The sequence below is a fragment of the Xenopus laevis genome, chromosome 9_10S (genome assembly GCF_017654675.1).
Source record: "Xenopus laevis strain J_2021 chromosome 9_10S, Xenopus_laevis_v10.1, whole genome shotgun sequence".
NCBI lineage: Eukaryota > Metazoa > Chordata > Amphibia > Anura > Pipidae > Xenopus > Xenopus laevis.
The window spans coordinates 60,569,772-60,582,040 of NC_054388.1; the positions used below are offsets into that span (position 1 = coordinate 60,569,772).

General features: G+C 37.0%; 1 protein-coding gene across 4 annotated transcripts in view; it reads left to right on the plus strand.

Annotated features, from left to right (window-relative positions):
* Positions 1 to 12,269, plus strand: part of galnt13.S (polypeptide N-acetylgalactosaminyltransferase 13 S homeolog) — a 170,924-nt gene that overhangs the window by 135,373 nt on the left and 23,282 nt on the right.

Consider the following 12,269-nt stretch of genomic DNA (forward strand, 5'->3'; position numbering starts at 1 on the left):
TATCATACAGAATTGTAAGGGGATCTTTTTTGGCTCATACAAGGGCCAGTAGGTCTCTGATACAGTCGAGAGGCAGCAGCACACATCTGCTAAAGATGGGGTCATTTCAGATAGCTTCTAGCTATTACAGTTTCTGTAGCAATACAGAGTCCCTTTGAATTAAAGATGCACCACTTACATACTGAATATTTCATATTTTACTTTCCATTGGCAGATTATGGTATGTTTCTTTTCTATGTTCAAGTGCAATTTATGCTCTTCTGCAGGTTTCCAATACGGAATGGTGAAGAACTGAAGAATTCATTGAAAAGGCCACTAAAGATTTATTTTCATGACTATGTGCAGCATAGCAGCCCCTAATACAGTACTGCATATAAAGCAAATATTTCTATAAAGCATTTTATGTACCAACATCAGAACAGTTGCTTCAAAACACTAAAATGCATTTCTTGAAATATTAAACTCTTCATTGCTTGGAGGAAATGTATTACGTTGCTCTACAGTGCATTGCGTGTCCTTCTCTAGCTTAAGGGTCTTTACTAAAATACCACTTCTGATGATTCTAAGGTCACTGGGTATTGGGCTCTTTTTCCTTCTAGGATCTTAAAAGGGAAACCAGGGCTAAAGACTTAACACAGGGAAGAAACATTTCATTAATATTTATAAGACAAAACGGAGAGAGAGAGAGATTTTAAATTGCTCATGTGTGCCCTCTTGATAAGTGGATTGCTACATGCTCACATAATTTCACTTCTCTTATCTATAATAGTGCAATGTACTGGCAGGCACACTGTAAGTAATCGTACAATTATTTATTGCTTTAATATTTGGCTCTTCTGATTAATAGGAGATGCTGTAATTTCAAACAGTGTGGAAGCACAATTAGTAATACGATGATTATAATATATTAACCATTAATGGAGATAAGCAAAGCAAAGGCAATGTGCTAAGCAACTGCAATTTCTATGGATGCCTATGTGTCTCTGTGTAAGTGTGAGCTTATAGGTTACACTCACTTTTCTTGCAAAGAAGGGCAACTGCCAGTAATAAAAGCTGGGGTCAGATGGGAATTTAATTTACGCAAAGCACATAAACATCTATTGGTCTGATAAGTAGTGCTGTACGCAGGATTTCCAATGGAATCTGTAATGAAGTTTAAACTTGGTGGTGGAATACAAAAGGCATACATGATGTTTACATTTTCCTGCTTCAGTTTACTTTGTGTATATTAGGCCCAAGATGTTTAGACCAGGAAAGAATACGCTGGGAACAAAACATACTCAAATCAGAATTATGTATATTATAAGCCCATGAGTCTCTCTTCTATCATTTCCTCCTTCTTCTCTGATTTACTTTCCGTGAAAAGATAAATCTTACTGTTAAAAAACGAAAACAATTATTGTTTAAATGAAAAAAGAGTTTCATGCAGTTACTGTATAGTCAAAGTTAAATAGCACAATTCCCAAAAGATGGATAATGATATGTCAGTAGCTCTTCACTTGGGGGCAGATGTATCAAGGGTCGAATATCGGGGGTTAATTAACCCTCGATATTCGACTGCCGAATTAAAATCCTTCGACTTCGAATATCGAAGTCGAAGGATTTTGCGCAATTCGTTCGATCGAACGATCGAAGGAATAATTGTTCGATCAAACGATTAAATCCTTCAAATCGAAAGATTCAAAGGATTTTAATCCATCGATCGAAGGATTATCCTTCGATCAGAAAATTGTTAGCAAGCCTATGGGGACCTTCCCACATTGGCCTCGGTAGGTTTTAGGTGGTGAACTAGGGGGTCGAAGAAATTTTTAAAGAGACAGTACTTCGATTATCGAATGGTCGAATATTCGAACGATTTTTAGTTCGATTTTTAGTTTCGTAGTAGCCAAAAAAAACATTTGAAAATCGATTTTTTTGTCCCTCTATTTTCCTCTATTTTCCTCTATTCCTTCACTCGAGTTTAGTGAATGGGCCCCCAAATGTCTTCCAGATCACAGTCCTACATTAAACATACAGTAAATGGTTGCTTGAGATCCATATTTCAAAAATTTCCTGGTATTCAGAAACTTATAGAATGGGTGTTTTTTTGGTTAAATACAGCATTATAGGGGTTATTTACAGATGGTGGGCCAGGGTGCAAAGTGCAAAGTGTTGGCCAGTCAGCTTGCGACATTATGACCATGACTAAAACTGCAAGCTGATCCATTAACACTTTCATAGAATCTTATTATCAATAAGAGGGAAATAATTATACATTCACTTCTTAATATTTCCAACACCAACGTTTATTGGTTTTGCCACTGATTTTCATAAAAGTCCATCTTTAATTTGCAGATTACAGATAATTAATCCCAAAAGGGGGATAAACAGAAAAATGCTAAAATGACCCAGCACAGATACTCATAACAACCTCTGAGAATTTATTTTTCATTAGACTTTTTATTTTAAGTTAGACAATTAAAGCAAATATGTTATTGCTATACTGTAAGTCATTTCATGTTGCTATGTAGCAACTTAGCCGTAAATATGTATTTCTGTTGTTTTTATAAATAGATATGTCTGTGTAAAATCCCTTTATGAATTAGAGTAACTATAACATCCTTCACTTTAGCTGTCTCTGTGCTAAGTATTAGTGGCCTGGCCTGCCCTCCAACCCCTCTCTTCCAGCTTTAAAGAATTCTTAAAAGAGCACACACAGATCGATCAGTCACACAAGTGAATCTGCCAGAATCAATCACCCACTTATGGATTGTTTAAATCTGCCTTGGTGGCAGGAGAGATTCACTGCATTAAACCATGTTATGTTACTAAACAAGAAATTTGTAGCAAACACAAGATTTTCTATTCTTTGTCAGGTAGATGGCAGAATTCTGTTTTTCTGCTTTTCATTTTGTGCCTTTTGTTGATTTAATAATGTTGTTTTCTCACAAAGAAAGCTCTGAGTGTATTTGTTTTCCCATTCTGATTAAAGGACCAGCAACGCCATGAAATGTATTTGTAGCGCTATAGTAAACTGACTTGCGTGAGGGCAGTTTTAGCTACTTTCCTTTGTGGGCTGATACCACAGATGAGCTCTCTTTCTCAGGGGCAAGCCCTAGCAACGCGGTGGAGGCAGGGTGTAGTGTAACTGTAACCGGGTGCGATAGCACAATGATGGGTGCCAGTAGTTCTTTAACGGTTGAACATAGAACTGTATTTATTGAACAATAGCACATAGATCATTCAGCAACATTGATCCACAATGGAGCATAGAACATACAAAGCAGCATAAAGGAAGCATATACTCACAGCACGTATAGGCTGAATCCCCACAGGCTAGGGAATAAACAGCAGAGAGTAAATTGACAGCATGTGATGGGTATTGCCCAGTTTTCAGGATATCTTCCAGTGGCAGACTAGGGGAATTCCTATCATCCCTATCTCAACACTTTAGCATCAGCAAGAAGATAGTGAAAGGATGCCATAGACTGCAGAGCTCTGCTGCGTTAGTGCTTTATTGTACACACGATATGTTTCGAGTCACATGGACCCTTTCTCAAGTGTGACACTTGAGAAAGGGTCCATGTGACTCGAAACATGTCGTGTGTACAATAAAGCACTAACGCAGCAGAGCTCTGCAGTCTATGGCATCCTTTCACTATCTTCTTGCTGATGCTAATTGAGGTCTATACGGTGTGACCTTTGAAAGGAGTGCCTGCTATTGCAAAGATTGGGGATAAGCTGGTAATTCATTTGTTGGATATCTCAACACTTTAGACCTTACTCCGGTTTAGTAATACCCTGGGATCTTAATCCCTCTAAACTCCTCGGCGGAGCCTTGAGCTGCTCAACTAAATAACCTCTCTATCACTCCTAGAGTGATCCATAATTGAGTATAGCTGTCTAATTACTAGGGCCAAGGCGCCTAGGGTCGACACTACCCATTCCCTTCCAGCCTGCTTGATTGGGCTAAAGCAATGGACCCAGAACACATGGTTCCTAAACCTTTTATACTCTGGCACAGTGCCATCTGGTGTACACTGTGTGAACTACAGGGTTACATAAGCACAAGGTCCTCACAAGGACCCACTGAGGTGTCCATATTACTAGGGATGTGCCTGTCTGTAATGTGTAAGGGTGTCTAAGATTTTCACATCCCTACATATGCTTTGATGATTGGAGGCAGATTTACTAAAAAAATTATGTTTTTGTCTTAATAGCCAACATATTTACAAAAATCTCAAAAACTTGAATATTTTTAAATAGCTTGAATTCCAGCTGCTACACTTTTAATTGCAAGCTTTCAATATTTTTTTTTTGGATAAATGTGGAAAATACAAGAGTACTTGAAAATTAAGAGACATGTCTAGAAACTGCAGTTAGAAGAGCTGCACTGATACCAATGAAACTTTAATGCATTGCAGCCCTGGTATATACTGTGCCCCCATATTTTTATATTTTTGGGGTGCACCGAATTCAGGATTCGGTTCGAGATTTGGCCAGGATTCTGCCTTTTTCAGCAGGATTCGGCCAAATCCTTCTGCCCAGCCAAACGGAATCCGAGTCCTAATTTGCATATGCAAATTAGGGTCGGGAGGGAAATCACGTGACTTTTTGTCACAAAACAAAGAAGTAAAAAATGTTTTCCCCTTCCTAATTTGCATATGCAAAGTGGATTCGGTGCATTCCTAATTTTTGATAACTTTATATCACCTGAGTACGGCTCATATTAATATATATTTTTTGTCGTTTTTCTAGAAAAGTATTATTTTCTAGCATGTTATAATGTACTGGTTGATTCAGGCCATGACTAAACAAAAAAAACCCCTGAAAACTGTTTTTGAAATATGAGCAATGGCTTTTAAAGTAGGTTTAGTAAGTTTCAGTAAGTTTTCATCTATTCATTTTTTGGGCTCTGATGCCCTTTAAGTTGATTACTCTATATACACATAAATATAGTGATGATTCCTCATTCCTGCAATAATCAAGTCTCCTGCACTGCTTCAATTGCATAGTGGTCATATGGAAATGTAGTGGGTTCACTTGTATTATTCTTAAATTAATTTTACTGTTCCTCTTGCAATTGTAGTACAAAGGATTAAAGGTATGCAAGGCCAAGGACCTGTAATCAAATCCCAAGTGGCATTTCAAACTGAGCAGACTGGGAAAAGGGCTTGAATTCAAGTTGAATGCGCAATGTTATTCTGTGGGCTGCCACGGGAACCAAGAAGATATGTATTTTGTACTTTCATTTGCCTGATGTACTGATATGCCTTAGCAATCTAGAAGCTAGTAATATTCCGCTCACACCATTAGCTGAGACATATTAATATGAAGAAATACCTATAGAATTTTTGAAAGAGACCTCAATATTAAGCAATTAAACCAGGAGTTTCTCTACACAGTAAAGGTATGGGACCTGTTATGCAGAATGCTCGGGCCTGAGGTTTCCTGAATAAGGGGTCTTTCTGTAATTTGGATCTTCATACTTCTGCTTAAAAAAAATGTAAACATTAAATAAACCCAATAGGATTGTTATGCTTCCACTAAGGACTAATTATATCTTAGTTTGGACCAAGTACACAGTACTGTTTTATTATTACAGAGATAAAAGAAAATAATTAAAAAAAATGTTGATTATTTGGATGAAATGGAGTTTATGGGAGATGTCCTCTCTCCATAATTCTGAGCTTTTTGAATACCGGGTTTCTGGATATCAGATCCCATATCTGTATATGTACAACCCTCTTCTTCTATTAATACATTTATTTTAAAGGGATGCTAGCATCCCCTGATTTCCTTCTTCTGCTAATTGCAATACATTTTGCATATTTATTAAAACAGTAAAGTAATGACGGATTTACTAGCTCTAATTTTCTCCCCGCATAATTTGGCATTGATGTAAGTAACAGAAGTGGTACAGTATAGCTCAGCCTAATACTCTTTTATGTGCATAATTTAAAATGGGAGGGCTCATTTAAGTGCAGCAGTGTTCAATTTTGAGCACAATTGCATTTTTCCCAGAATTCCATGACTGTTGTGGTTGCAAGGGGTAGCTGAGCCTGATGAATTTGTGTATGATGTGTCATAATGTGTACAATTTCACTTTATGTACTTCAACACAAATTTGACACAAATGTACAGATTATTTTCAAAGTGAAGTTGTCACCATATATGATGTTCGGTATGTGAGTGACACTTGCGCCCACTGATGCAGGGCACTGTGAGAACCCTGGTGCTACTGGCTGGCCTGGAGGTGGCTGAAGCTCCAGGTTTTTCTGCGTCCTGCAAATGCAACTTTATGGAAGTGCAAGGAGTACACTTGACACAAGAACCTGAAGTTTTATCCACAAATGACTGCAGGAAAACATGCAGCTGGGCTTGTGGTTGTAAACAAGTCTTTTTGGTTGATTTAAATGTTTTTTTTTCCACTCGAATTTTCAATGTTTTGGGTTCTGATGCCCTTTAACTTGAATATGGGAAGAAATTGAATTTAAAACTCAGCCACCTAAAACCTGTTGAGATTCTATAGTCAGTGGTGGGTGTAACTGAAACATTTAAACAAGTTGAACTTTTATTATTAGAGCAGTCAATACTTTTGGGGCAGAATTTAAAAATCAAGAATTCTTAAGCAAGTGGAGAGATCAAAAAGATTTTCATTCAAAGAATGATTGCATTGGTATATATATATCTCAGAAGGTTTGAGCCCCCCAAAAGATCTGGTTAAAACTATCAGGGATAAGGCATGGGAAAATGTGATGACCAGGGATGTAGCGAACTGCCGATTTGGTGTTCCTGAACACCGGCAAAAAATGCGAATGTTCGCGGACAGTTCGAGAACTTCGAACACCCGCTAAAATCGTTCGATTCGAACGATCGAAGGATTTTAATCATTTGATCGAAGGATTTTCATTCGAATCGAACGATCGAAGCCATTCGATCGAATGCTTTTCATTCGATCGAATGCTTACAATCGTTCGAACGAATGGAAATCGTTCGATTTTCAGCGGTCGAAGGAATTCGAATGGTCGAATGGTCGAACTATCGAACGCGAACTCAAAATGCGAACGTTCCCAAACGTTCGCGAACATTCGGCGGGCGCGAACTAGTTCGCAGCAGAACAGTTCGCTACATCCCTAGTGATGACCAGGGAAAAAAACAACTTGAATTTTAACTTTTGATAAATCTGAACTTTTTTCTATTTCCCATAGCACACAAATATTTGAATTGTGCAACGACTACAACAGAATGAAATTTTAGCATAAATAAAAGCTGTGTTAAAAACTTCAGGCTTAGTCACAGAACCATTTTAATGGTTTTATAATCCTCCGATTTTAACTAGACATATAATCGAATTAGTAATAATTTTCCTTATTAAGAAAAAACAACCATAAACAACGAGATTGTTAATGTCTAAAAGTGGAATAATTGTACAAGTCTACAATTTTTTTCCCTTGGAGCAAAATTAAATCTTCTTGACAAATGGAACCACCTTTTTCTATCTAGTTTCTGCTCATTATAATGAGTGATAAATAGAATAAAAATCTTCCACAAAGTTCTACCTCACTAGCCATGCTTAATTAACAATAAATTAATTAAAAGGCAAGAGAAGTTTGCTGATTTAATAGCTGTGACACGTGAGGTGTTAATACCACATTTTTGCTCAGGAGGAGTACCTTTATGTTTGAGCAACATTGTATTTTATACTATAGGTAAGGGGTCCCTTATCCGGAAACCCATTATCCAGAAAGCTCTGATTTACAATAAGGCCTTCTCACTTCAACTTAATATTAATAAAATAATTAAAAAAATGTAACAGTGTCTTGCACCTGATGCCAACTAAGATATAATTTATCCTTGCTGGATGCAAAACAATCTTATTGAGTTTAATTCATGTTTAAAAGATTTTTAGTAGAATTAAGATATTGAGATCCAAATTTCAGAAATCCCAGGTCCCAAGCATCCTGGATAATAGGTCCCATACCTGTAACAAAAGGTTTGTTGCTGTGGTTAGAATGACATTGTTCTACATTATCTGAGTAATCTGTATATGTCCTTTTGTAATTGTAAGATATAGGGGGGGGGATAAAATGGAAAGAGCATATTCAAGCAATTGATTAAGATACTTGTGTTCAAACACACTTCTGCTCTTGTCAGTGCATCCGTCCTACCTATTCTAGTGACTAATGTGAAACTGAACCTGGTGACACTGAGGAACTTTGGAGCTGCCATTACTCTGGACCTAATAGACCTTGGTCCATAAGTCAGGGTTGCCACAGTGGGTTGTGTCCATAGGTGCACCAGTCGTGCATCTGATTATTGCTGGTTTTACACAAACTTGTCATTGCCTTTCACCCACATTGTCCTATGTGTCTTACTAATATACTATATTTAGGGAATGAATGGAAATTTACTGTATTAAAAGGACATTTGACAGAGCTAGGCATGCTTTATGAAGGATCAACTTATTTATAATAAATTTATATTATATATAAATATATAATATTCATAATAACAATTTATAAATAATTTTATTGTTACTCATTTGGAGGAAGTTAAGAACAACTCAGAAAGTCTTTGATGATAGTGAGTAAGCTTAAAATTGCTCTCTATAAAGCAGAAATCAAGCAGATGGGCAGCTATAGGTGCCCGACATAGTGATTAATTTAGAATGCAGACTTTAACGTTGCCATGAATTCTTAGAATACTGATTTCTCACCAACGTAGTTGCTTGGATATCACTCTTACCTTGTGAGAAGTACTCTGTCAAGATTCATGAAGCTTTTGAGGAGGGATAAGGAGATTGTCTTATGGTAACAAAGCTAAGCCTGATACAGATAAGTCAGAACATTAAGGGGCAAATTTACTTAAGGTCGAATATCGAGGGTTAATTTACCCTCGATATTCGACTGTCGAAGTTAAATCCTTTGACTTCGAATATCGAAGGATGTAGCAATATTCGTTCGATCAAGCGAAAAATCGTTTAATCCATCGATCGAACGATTTTTGTTCTACCATAAAAAGATTGCTAAGCCTATGGGGACCTTCCCCATAGGCTAACATTGACTTCAGTAGCTTTTAGGTGGCGAACTAGGGGGTCGAAGTTTTTTCTTAAAGAGACAGTACTTCGACTATCGAATGGTCGAATAGTCGAACGATTTTTAGTTCGATTCAAAGTCGTAGTCGAAGGTCGAAGTAGCCCATTCGATGGTCGAAGTAGCTAAAAAAAACATTCGAAATTCAAAGTTTTTTTTCCTCTATTCCTTCACTTAACTAAGAAAATGGGCCCCTAACCTTTTAAGAGGGATTGTAAATATTGGTTGAAGGTGCTGGCATGAAAGTACCAGGCTGCAGTGCTGTAGACCTTAAGGTTCAGGGCTGCACTTGTTTTATTTCATGCCACATTTTTACTGGCAGCATGTGACATGGCAAGATTGATTGCAAAGGCTGGTCCACACATGTGTGATGGTCGGGGGGTGTTTCTTAAATGAGAACCCTACACACCGGTCACAGGCAGACAGGGCGTTTGTACTCTTCTGTTTTCCACCAAATAGCAGTGGCAGACAAAGTAGCAATTGCAATAGTGCTAATTCTGGAAAATATTACTAATTCATCACTTTTTGTGTATATATATATATATATATATATATATATATATATATATATATATATATATATATATATATATATATATATATATATATATATATATATATATATATATATACAAAAAGTGATGACTTAGTAATATTTTCCAGAATTAGCACAATCTCAAAGCTTAATTTCTGGTGCTTATAAACATAAAGCTTGATAATATAAAGTTAAACTGGGTTTCTGTAGCCTGTGAGTTTTGTAGGGTTGGCCAGTGGTTTCTTGCCTAGGGATACTGTCATCATTAGTGATGGGTGAACTTGCGCCGTTTCGGCCAAAAATTTGCGAATTTTGCGAAACGGCGAAAGATTCGCGAAACGGCGCCAGCGTCTCGTTTTTGATGCCGGCGCCCGTTTTTGACGCCAGTGCCCGTTTTTGACGGCGGCGTCCATTTTATCGAAAAAAAAAATTTTGACGCCGGCGAATTTTTGCTGCGAATTTTTGCGGGCGTTTTGCAAATTTATTCACTGGCGGGGAATCGTGCAAATTCGCAGCGAATTCGCTCCTGGCGAATAAATTCTCCCATCACTAGTCATCATCTCATTCTACCACAGAGAGACAGTGTCAGTTACAGCCTTGGCATTAAATTATATTTCTAAATGTTTTTTTTTTCACAGATGGCAAGTACAATATGTAGCCATGGGGGAATAGCTCTGTTAGGGCTTTCTGCAATGTGGGTTTGTTTGGAAAACTATTGTACTGTATGACTGACACTGTTAACAGATGCCCCTTTCTCGCCAGAGCATTCATACAACATAGAGATAATTAGTCTACTCTCTAACTGCCACAGACTGAATAATAATACAGCAATATCCATCCACTATATATATATATATTATTTATATATATATATAAAAATTCCGTAGACTCGTGCACTACGGTTCTTGCTTCATGATGGTAATGCATTTTGAAAAGGCTCTAGACCATGAGCCAGAACATTAATGCTTTGATATGAGATAATTAATAAAAACAAAAGTGAAGCAAGAACCGGAGTGTGTGAGTCTACGGTATTTTTCTATGATTGAACCTCTACAGAAGCACCCAGAAGTGGTATATATATATATATATATATATATATATATATATATATATATATATAGACAAATACAAGATTCCTCTGCACTCAACCCATTATCAATATATTTAAGACAGCGACATTTTGTGCATACTGCTACTGAAAAATGCCTTACCCTTTAAACAAAACAGGGATTGTTTGTCCATATATTGCAATATATTTAAGCTGGCCAACTACGTCAAAGTCATCCCATATCTGGCCAGTCCTATGCTCAATTTTCATCTGATTCATTAAGAATTCTATGGTTTAATTATACATTTTATAAAAGGGACGAATACGTTTTACCTGCAACTTACTAGCTGCTTTCAAAGTAAAACTCCCAAACTTGGCTGCCCTTTTATTAGACACCAGTGGGATCACCTGACTATAGTTGGAGGGGGTGGGAGCTACAACATGGAGCTGGTCACTGCTCTTGTATAACTATAACAAACAGGGGAAAGTTGTGCTCACCACTAGTTTTTAAAATCATTAGGCGGGGGTGCAATGAGGGTGTGACCACAAAATACATATAGACAAATACAAGATTCCTCTGCACTCAACCCATTATCAATTTGTCTATATGTATTTTGTGGTCACACCCTCATTGCACCCCCGCCTAATGATTTTAAAAACTAGTGGTGAGCACAACTTTCCCCTGTTTGTTATAGTTATACAAGAGCAGTGACCAGCTCCATGTTGTAGCTCCCACCCCCTCCAACTATAGTCAGGACACTGGTGTCTAATAAAAGGGCAGCCAAGTTTGGGAGTTTTACTTTGAAAGCAGCTAGTAAGTTGCAGGTAAAACGTATTCGTCCCTTTTATAAAATGTATAATTAAACCATAGAATTCTTAATGAATCAGATGAAAATTGAGCATAGGACTGGCCAGATATGGGATGACTTTGACGTAGTTGGCCAGCTTAAATATATTGCAATATATGGACAAACAATCCCTGTTTTGTTTAAAGGGTAAGGCATTTTTCAGTAGCAGTATGCACAAAATGTCGCTGTCTTAAATATATTGATAATGGGTTGAGTGCAGAGGAATCTTGTATTTGTCTATATGTATTTTGTGGTCACACCCTCATTGCACCCCCGCCTAATGATTTTAAAAACTAGTGGTGAGCACAACTTTCCCCTGTTTGTTATATATATATATATATATATATATATATATATATATATATATATATATATATATATATATATATATATATATATATATATATATATATATATAAAACCGAGGGTCCCAGCACTCACAATAAAAGCTTTCACTGGCACCTGGGTGAAGTCCACATTGTAGATGCTGTCAGAGATCTTTGCTTTGGAATAATACAACTCTGCAGTTTGAGGTGTACATCATCAACATTATTCATACCAGCCAATTTGTATAAAGTATGCCTTTAGATCACCTACTGGTTGTTATGGTTACTAGCAACCATGGAGCAAAACTAGTCCCAAGAATATCCAAATAACTCTTAACTTACAAATGTCACATATTGACCTTTCAGTTGGGTTTCCTGAATGACCTAGAACAGAAAAGATGGTCACATTACCCCGTATGTTTATAGGCATGTCATTTG